Here is a 10,000-nt window from a genome sequence, read left to right on the forward strand (position 1 = left end):
GTGGAGCAATAGGTGTGCATAGGAAATCATTATTATTTGTGCTAGTGAAATCACACAACTTAGTATTCTCAGGAGTACCCATTTTAGTAGTAGTAAATAAAGCAAACTAAATAAACTAGATGCAAGTAACTAATAATTTTTTGTGTGTTTTTAATATTGAGAACGCAAACAAGATAGTAAATAAAGTAAAGCAAGTAACTAATTTTTTTGTATTTTTTATATAGAGAACAAACAAAGCAGTAACTAAAATAAAGTAAAGCAAGACAAAAACAAAGTAAAGAGATTGGAAGTGGGAGACTCCCCTTGCAGCGTGTCTTGATCTCCCCGGCAACGGCGCCAGAAAACAGTTGCTGGCGTGCAGTTGACGTGGGAGTTAGAAATCTTTCTGGTGTAACTTTTCTTCAGGTCCCCGGCAACGGCGCCAGAAAACAGTCTAGATACGCGTGAAGCACACGTCCGCTGGGAACCCCAAGAGGAAGTTGTGATGCGTACAGCAGCAAGTTTTCCCTCAGTAAGAAACCAAGGTTATCGAACCAGTAGGAGTCAAGGAACACGTGAAGGTCGTTGGTGACGGAGTGTAGTGCGGCGCAACACCAGGGATTCCGGCGCCAACGTGGAACCTGCACAACACAATCAAAGTACTTTGCCCCAACTTAACAGTGAGGTTGTCAATCTCACCGGCTTGCTGTAAACAAAGGATTAAATGTATAGTGTGGAAGATGATGTTTGTTTGCGAAGAACAGTAAAGAACAAGTATTGCAGTAGATTGTATTTCAGATGTAAAAGAATGGACCGGGGTCCATAGTTCACTAGTGGTGTCTCTCCAATAAGATAAATAGCATGTTGGGTCAACAAATTACAGTTGGGCAATTGACAAATAGAGAGGGCATAACAATGCACATACATATCATGATGACTACTATGAGATTTAATCAGGGCATTACGACAAAGTACATAGACCGCTATCCAGCATGCAACTATGCCTAAAAAGTCCACCTTCGGGTTAGCATCCGCACCCCTTCCAGTATTAAGTTGCAAACAACAGACAATTGCATTAAGTATGGTGCGTAATGTAATCAACACAAATATCCTTAGACAAAGCATTGATGTTTTATCCCTAGTGGCAACAGCACATCCACAACCTTAGAACTTTCTGTCACTGTCCCAGATTCAATGGAGGCATGAACCCACTATCGAGCATAAATACTCCCTCTTGGAGTTCAAGTATCAACTTGGCCAGAGCCTCTACTAGCAACGGAGAGCATGCAAGAACATAAACAACACATATATGATAGATTGATAATCAACTTGACATAGTATTCCATATTCATCGGATCCCAACAAACACAACATGTAGCATTACAAATAGATGATCTTGATCATGATAGGCAGCTCACAAGATCTAACATGATAGCACAATGAGGAGAAGACAACCATCTAGCTACTGCTATGGATCCATAGTCCAAGGATGAACTACTCACACATCAATCCGGAGGCGATCATGGTGATGAAGAGTCCTCCGGAAGATGATTCCCCTCTCCGGCAGGGTGCCGGAGGCGATCTCCTGAATCCCCCGAGATGGGATTGGCGGCGGCTGCGTCTCTGGAAGTATTTCCGTATCGTGGCTCTCGGTAATAGGGTTTTCGCGACGGAGGGAATAAATAGGCGGAAGGGCAGCGTAGGTGGAGGCACGAGGGCCCCACACCATAGGGCGGCGCGGGCCCCACCCAGGCCGCGCGGCCCTGTGGTCTGGGCGCCTCGTCGCCCCACTTCGTATCCCCTTCGGTCTTCTGGAAGCTCCGTGGAAAAATAAGACCCTGGGCGTTGATTTCGTCCAATTCCGAGAATATTTACAGCAGAAAATAGCAACTGGCTCTTCGGCATCTCGTCAATAGGTTAGTGCCGGAAAATGCATAATAATGATGTAAAGTATGTATAAAACATGTGAATATTGTCATAAAAGTAGCATGGAACATAAGAAATTATAGATACGTTTGAGACGTATCAATGTCCAGGTGTACTGTCGAAGACAAGTGAATTTACATATTTTATTATATGGTAACTGAACATCTTTTTCACAAAGAAATGTAATGCTCCCCTAGATGCATAAGAGTGAACTTCACATAGTTAATGTACAAAAATCATCCACTCCGCAGCACAAACATCAAATGCGAACATCATGAATAATTCATCTAGCAGATTGAAATAAAAATCCAACTAGCAGAAATAGTCTAAAATGAACTATCAGGAGACATGAACTTCAGGAATTGGTATCAGCAAACTTCAGTCAACCTACGCCGTGCCGCAATGCTCTTGTACCGGACGCCCCAGCGGTGCAACAGTTGGGTTCGACGCCACCATTAAAAGAGAGCGACTGGCAAGCCGCGTCCACCACCAGGAAATAGTGCAAGGCTGGCACCACGTTTATCTCCTCGTCCTATGCGGCATCGCCTCGTCGGGGTGGTAGCGCTCGAGGAGTCCTTGCTGTATATGTGTAATGCTCAGACAATGCAAGTGGACTTCTAAATTACCTGGCACCAAACTGATAGAATTAGGTGAATAAAACACTTGAAATATTTGTTTTATCAGCCATAATGATAGTGAACTCCACACAATATAAAAGTGAACTTTTCTCCAAGAACAAAATGAGTTATATTTGTTTTATTAGGCACGCATCAACACACAGAATTGCATGAACTGATTTTTTATATCAAATATACTTCACTGCCATAAGTGTTTTTTATAGTAAGCAACGAGGCACCAAAACGCTCTTAATAGTATGAATAATTATGTCGCTATGTTGTATCAGTATCTGGCACCCACTACATGGGAAGACTTACATGTTATTACCATGTGTGCTTGTAACTCCATTCACAGCCTGCCACAAATCATACATTCGCTGAAATTGCACGTCATCCTGCAGGCAACATGGCAACACATAGCTTATGATAAGTGAACTTGACGCATTATGATGAACTGAACTTCAGGAAAGAAGAAAAACTGAACCATGAGAAACAACGTGGTACATTCTAAAATTTTATCACACAGAGTGAACTGCCCGAATGTATGGAGTGCACTTCCCTGATGTATATGATGCTGACATGTTGACACTAACGGATCCGCGGGATGTAGATCGTCGTTGAACCTCCGCCAAGTACCCCAAACGCCATCTTAAGAGAGCTCCTGTAAGAGCAAAATTCATATCCCTAGTTTTATGTGTTTGATGACAACACTTGAGTAATCTCACCGTGTGCCTTGAGTATCATTGTTAGATTTGCAAGTACACGGTGACCTCGCCGGACGCGTCAAGATCAGAAGACTGAAGCGTAGTTGATAGGTTTTCCGGTTTTGTGTGCGTTTAGCGAGGTAACAAAGTTGGAGAGAAAAAGGGAAGGAAACCAGTTTTTGCCAGGCCGGTACTACCGGTACCTATAGCGGTAGTACCGCTACCCCTATAGGTACCGCCCTCGGTACCGCTCTGAGTTCTGCTGTGAATTCGTCCCCCAGAACAAGTTGCGGTACCCCTGCAGTACCTGGGGCGGTAGTACCGCTCACGAGCGGTAGTACCGCTCATGGTACCGCTCGTGGTACCGTAATGCGTTACGGCAGTACCGCCCTGGTACCGCTCTGGTACCGCTTCGAGTACAGTAAGGTCTGGACCCTATTGCGGTACCACGAGCGGTACCGCGGGCGGTAGTACCGCTCTGTGTCCTTTGACCAGATCTGGGGGCATTTCGAACTCAGGGCGGTAGTATCACTTGCACCAAAGCGGTAGTACCGCTTAGGCCAAAACTGGACATAACGGTTGGATTTGGAGGAGCCTATTTAAGGGCCCCTTCTTCCCCACCCGATTTTATCTCTTCCCCTTCTCTCTCCTCCATTGTTGCTGAGCTTAATCCTTGAGGATCTCCTTCCCCCTCCAACCAATCTTGCCCTAATTTTGAGGATAGGTGGAGGAGACCCTGATCTATAGTTCTACCAAGAGAGATTTCACAAATACTAGCTATTCCTTAGTGGATCTTGGTGGTAGGGTTCCTTTGGTGGATCTTGGAGAAGAGTTCCTTTGGTGGAGCATTGGGGAGTTCCTTTGGTGGAGCCTTGGAGAGTTTCTTGGTGGAGCCTTGGAGAGTTTCTTGGTGGAGCATTGGAGGAGTTCCTATGGTGGAGCATTGGTGATGGGTTCCTATGGTGGAGCATTGGAGATGAGCAGCTATGGAGTCTAGCTTGGTGATGTACTAGCTCCATAGGGTGTTGGGAGCATCCTTGTGTGTGTGGAGCTCGCCCCAACCTTGTGAAGGAATCACCGCCTCGACCGGTGCCTTAGTGGAAGAGGGAGAGCACCTCCGTGGAGCTCTCTCGAGGAAGAGGGTGAGGCCTTCCTTCGTGGTGTGGCCGCCTAGTCTCTTGTGTGAGACTAGCACCTCCTCAACGCAGACGTACCTCCTTTAGTGGAGGGAACTGCGGGAAACAAACCTCAACTCGCCTCGCGCTCCCCGGTTGTCTCGCTCCTTACTTTTACTATCTTGTTGATTCCTTTACTTGTTGCACATGCTCTAGCTTCATTGTAGGATCACCCCCATTGCTAAAAGTCACACCTTTACCTTCCGTTGCATAAAACTTGAAAAAGACTAAAAATTGCCGTAGCGCCATTCACCCCCCCCCCCTCGTATTCGCTATGATCCGTTCAAGTGGTATCAGAGCAAGGTTTTCTTGCTCGGGCTTTACCGCCTAAGAAATGGCCGAACAAGAGACGGTTGTGAATGGGTCACCTTCCCTTGAGCCACCCGCTCCATCATCTCCCGTCGATTCCACGACGGCTACGTTGGGTGACCTCAAGAAATTAGAGTCATCCATCGTTGCCCAAATGAAGGCGATGATGATGGAGTTGGTGGTTCAAAAACCTAACCCTCCACCAATAGCAAGTGCCGAGGTTCCGCCACCAAAAGCTAACACCCTTCCTCTTGTTGATTTTGTCGCGGAAGCGACAAAAGATTCACAAAAGGAAGGGGTTGGGGATACCGGCACTTCATTAAAAGGGAAGGATGATGACACACCGGTAGCGGAACGTCAAGGGGGTTATCATGCGGTGCCACCACCAAATGATTACACCATTAACGTTCCGATACCGATGCCGCATATCTTGTCGCATGGTTCTCCACCGTTACTCGAGTCAAACAACTTTGAGAATTGGCAATTCTTAATGCGTTCACATGTGCGCAGCGCTTCTACCGAGCTTTGGCATATCATAGAGGAGGGCTATTCACCACGAGATCCCAAGAAGATGACAAGAAGAGACGTGGTGGATGACCAACTCAACGCCACCGCCATCAACATGATTCATATGGCCATCTCCCCCAAGGACCGCGCTCATATCCGCTCGATCAAGACCGCCAAGGAAGCATGGGACAAACTTGAGAAGCTCTTCCTCGGCAATGCAAGCATCCAAAGCTCTCGTTTTGATGAAGTGAACAACATGGCCGACAATTTCGTCATGATTGAAGGAGAGACCCCCGAAGAGATGTATCGGCGCCTCATCGCTCTTGCCGTACAAATGCAAGATCTTGGAGCAACGTTCGTGGATGACCATTGGGTCAAGCGCAAGTTCTACAACGCTCTCCTCCCTTATGAGGAAGTGAAGTTGATGGCCATCCGCCAAAACGCCTCCTTCCGTGCTATGACATCCGATGAAGTCCTTAGCGAAGTCATCGTTTTTGACATCTCCAAGAAGAATGCGGAGGATCTTGTTGCTCGCACCCACAACTCCCGCAAGCCCAACCTCGCATTGAAGATGAGGGTGCATGAAGCTAGTGAGAGTGATGAGGATCCCGTTGAGTGGGGTTCGGATGATCTCAAGTTCAACTACCATGAGCACATGGCTCTCGCCGCCAAGAAGTTTTGGGATGGAAACATGTCACAAAGCACAAGACCAAGAAGATCACGTGATTCTCCAAGAAGACCCTCCAAGAGCCCAAGAGAAAGGACAAGGGGAAGAACATGCTACAATTGCGGTGACAAGAATCATTTTGTCGCGGATTGTACGTTTGAGAGAAGAGAAGATCATGGTGGAAGGCTTATCCCAAAGGATAGGTACAAGCCACACTCCAAAGGATTCTCCAAGTTCTCCCCAAGGTCCGATGACGACAAGGTCTCCTCCAACAAGAAGCCTAGAGCCTTCATCATCCGTGAAGAGTACACCTCCGATGAAGATGGGGAGCATGAGGACAAGCACTCCAACAAGGAAGGAGAGGGAGTGGCCGCCATCGCCATTACCACTCCCTCTACCTCCCTCTTCGACTCTCCAAATGAGAACCTCGCCACCAACAATGCACGGTGTCTCATGGCAAAGGTATCCACGAAGGTAAAATCCCCTTCCAAACCATCATCCTCTACTAATGCCTCATATATTGATGATGCCACTAGTCTCACCGTTAAACGTGAGATTATGGGTTTGGATTCCTTGGATTCTTTTCTCACTAACATGAAGGGGGACACCAAGATTCATGTTGGGGCTCTCTTAGCCCAACTTGGTGCGGCACAAGATCTTATCGAGAAGAGGGAGAAGTTGGAGAGGGAAGCGGCCTATGAGCTTGCCAATCTCAAGGAGGAGCTTGATGATGAAAGGAATCTTCACATGTCTCTTGAAGCTAGTGTCATTGTGCTTGAAGACAAGAATGAAGCTATTGTTTCACGTCTCACCAAGGATCGAGACCATGCTCTAGAGTTGGTTGGTGACCTCAAGAAGAAGATGCTCTTGCTCGAGGAAGGCAACAAAACTAAAGACGATGAAGACCCCGATTCTTCTCATGATGAGCTTGTGGATCAAGTTACTTCCTTGAGGAGGCGCAATGCCCTCCTCTTGGAAGTCAATGCTCTTCAAGAAGAAGCCTTGGATGAGTACTATCGCTTGTTCAAGGAGAAGACCTCATGTTGCAACCATGAAGAAGAAATTGCCGCTCTTGAGATCACCAAGGCCAAGCTATTGAGTTTGAGCAGCAAGCAAGAAGAGTCGTTGGAGGAGTGTCTCCGTATGAGCAAGGAGAAGGATACATGTTGTGATCATGAGGAGCAAATTGCTGCCTTGAAGAGAAGGGAAGCCAAGCTCATGAAGATCAACTCCATGCAAGAAGAAACATTGAAGGAGTACTTTCCCTTGAGCAAGGACCATGCATGTTGCACTCATGAAAGCGACATTGCCAAGATGGAAAATGACAAGCGCTTGCTCATGAAGTTGAACGCTCTCCAAGAAGAAGCTTTGTTGGAACACTTCCGGGTGAACAAGGCAAAGGAGGTCCAAGTGTTTGATATTTGCCATCCGCACCCGGAGCATGAAGATGAAGTCAATCGCTTGAAGGCCAAGGTGGATAGACTCCAAGTTCAAGCCAAGTACTTGGAAGGAATCATTGAAGCAAAAGATGGAGCCAAAGAGGGCTCGGGCAATGAAGGAGGAGTGGCTACCAAGCCAAAGAGGAAGAGGAAGAGGAGGACCAAGAAGAAGATGGACAAGAAGAACATGGAGACCAACCGTGAAGGGAGCAATGCTAGCTCAAGGAGGGATGGAGTACCCAACTCCACCTCGACGGGTTTCGCCGGCTCTAACAACCCTTCTCATGTTCTTTTTGTTGATTACTATGGACATATTCGTGCTCGCTTTATTGGTCCTCAAAAGGACAATGTCGATTGGACTATTTGGGTTCCCAAACCCCTTGTTACTAACATGCTAGGACCCATTGAAAAATGGGTACCTAAATCCAAGACTTGATTCCTTGTAGGACTATGCTTCCGGTGGCGCTAAATGGGTGGTTGATAGTGGAGCCACAAGTCATATGACCGGAAGCAAGGATATTGTTGTCGACCTCGGGCCTTCTCTCTCTACCGTTTCATATGGCGACAACACGTGCTCTAAGGTATTGGGTCTTGGCAAGGTGGTGGTAACACCCGACATCTCACTTGTGAATGTCCTCCTTGTCGAGACCCTTGGTTACAACTTACTCTCCGTTCATCAAATTGCTCGTATGGGATTATGCACATTCTTTGATGAACACATGGTGGTCCTCTTGTGGAGCAAGACACTCAATGTAGCTTTTGTTGGATATGTAGAGAACGGTTTGTATGTTGTTGATTTCTCCGGAAAGACAATGTCTTCCGCTCTTTGCCTATACGCCAAAGGTGACAAGGGTTGGTTATGGCATCGCCGACTAGCCCATGTCAACATGAGGACTTTGCAAAGTCTCCACAAGGGTGGCCACATTCTCGGACTAAAAGAAGATGTCTCCATTTGCAAGGATCGTGTTTGTAGGGCTTGCGTACAAGGAAAGATGCATGGAGCTCCTCACAAGGCCAAGACTATTATCTCTACCACAAGATGCTTGGAGCTCCTACATGTTGATCTCTTTGGTCCACCATCTCATGAAAGTCTTGGAGGAAAGAAGTATTGCCTCGTCATCGTGGATGACTATTCACGCTATTGTTGGGTATTCTTCTTCAAGTACAAGAGTGAGACTCAACGGACCATGATGGAGTTTGCCAACCAAGTTCAACGCAAGTACGGCAACAAGATTCTCGCAATAAGGAGCGACAATGGAACGGAGTTCAAGAAGTACACATTGGATGAATTCCTCGGCGAGGAAGGAATCGAACACCAATACTCCACGCCATATACTCCCCAACAAAATGGGGTCGCCGAAAGGAAGAATCGAACCTTGATCGAAGCCGCTCGAACCATGATGATGGAATACAAGTCCAACTACAATTTTTGGGCGGAAGCTATCTCTACCGCTTGCCATGCTACTAATCGCCTCTACTTCCGCAAAGGTCTTGAGAAGACACCATATGAGATCCTCACCGGCAACAAGCCTAATGTGTCATACTTCAAGGTCTTCGGATGCAAATGCTACATACTTGTCAAGGACACACGCCTATCCAAGTTTGATTCAAGAGCTCAAGAAGGAATTTTCGTTGGCTATGCTACGGACTCTCACGCCTATAGAGTCTTCAACAAGTCAAGTGGACGTGTTGTAGAATCTTGTGATGTGATGTTCGACGAAGATGATAGATCTTTGGAGGAGCGAAGTGCTTCTTGTGAGAAAGGAGATGCAATTCCCCCGGATACCATAGGAAGGATGGGTGTGGGCATTCGCCTACCTCAAACGCTACCTTCTATGAGTACCGGGGAAGGACCAAGTTCCACCCAAGTGGAGCCATCTACACCACAAGGCCAAGCTTTTTCCGTTGATCTAACAAATGCAAGCCAACCACTACAACAACCTCAAGGTCAACCTCAACCTCAAGATCAACTTCGACATCTACAACAACAATCAAGTCCAAGTTCAACGCAACAAGCTCAAGAACAACATACACCGCAAGCTCGTCTACATCAACACCCAACATCAAGTGACCAAAGTCAAGCTTCAAGTTCTTCTCCGAGTGGTTCGGGGACAATCTTCATGCACAATGATACTCCCTATTCCCCCGAGCCATCCGGATCTCATGACAAGGATGCCTCTTTCAACAACAATGGAGGTCAAGGCGAGGACCTAAACCGTGATGAAGGCCAAGAGGACTCTCAAGAACCATCTCCTCAAGCCGACACTCGCCGTGAAGATCCTACTACAAGACACTTTCGTCTCAAGTCTCATTCCTTGCAAAACATCATTGGTGATATAAAGAGGAACGTCACCACTCGGAGGCAACTTGCAAACTTTTGTGCGCACCATGCCTTTGTCTCTAGAGTGGAACCACTCAAAGTTGATGATGCTCTCAAAGATCCCGATTGGTTGAATGCAATGCAAGAGGAACTCAACAACTTCAAGAGGAATGATGTATGGACTCTCATGAAGCGACACGATCATTGCCGCAATGTTATCGGCACCAAGTGGATCTTCAAGAACAAGCAATATGAAAGTGGCACGGTCATCCGCAACAAAGCAAGATTGGTGGCACAAGGCTATTCTCAAGTCGAAGGCGTGGACTTTAGTGAAACCTTTGCACCCGTTGCAAAGGC

The sequence above is a fragment of the Lolium perenne genome, chromosome 6 (genome assembly GCF_019359855.2).
Source record: "Lolium perenne isolate Kyuss_39 chromosome 6, Kyuss_2.0, whole genome shotgun sequence".
In the NCBI taxonomy this organism is placed as follows: domain Eukaryota; kingdom Viridiplantae; phylum Streptophyta; class Magnoliopsida; order Poales; family Poaceae; genus Lolium; species Lolium perenne.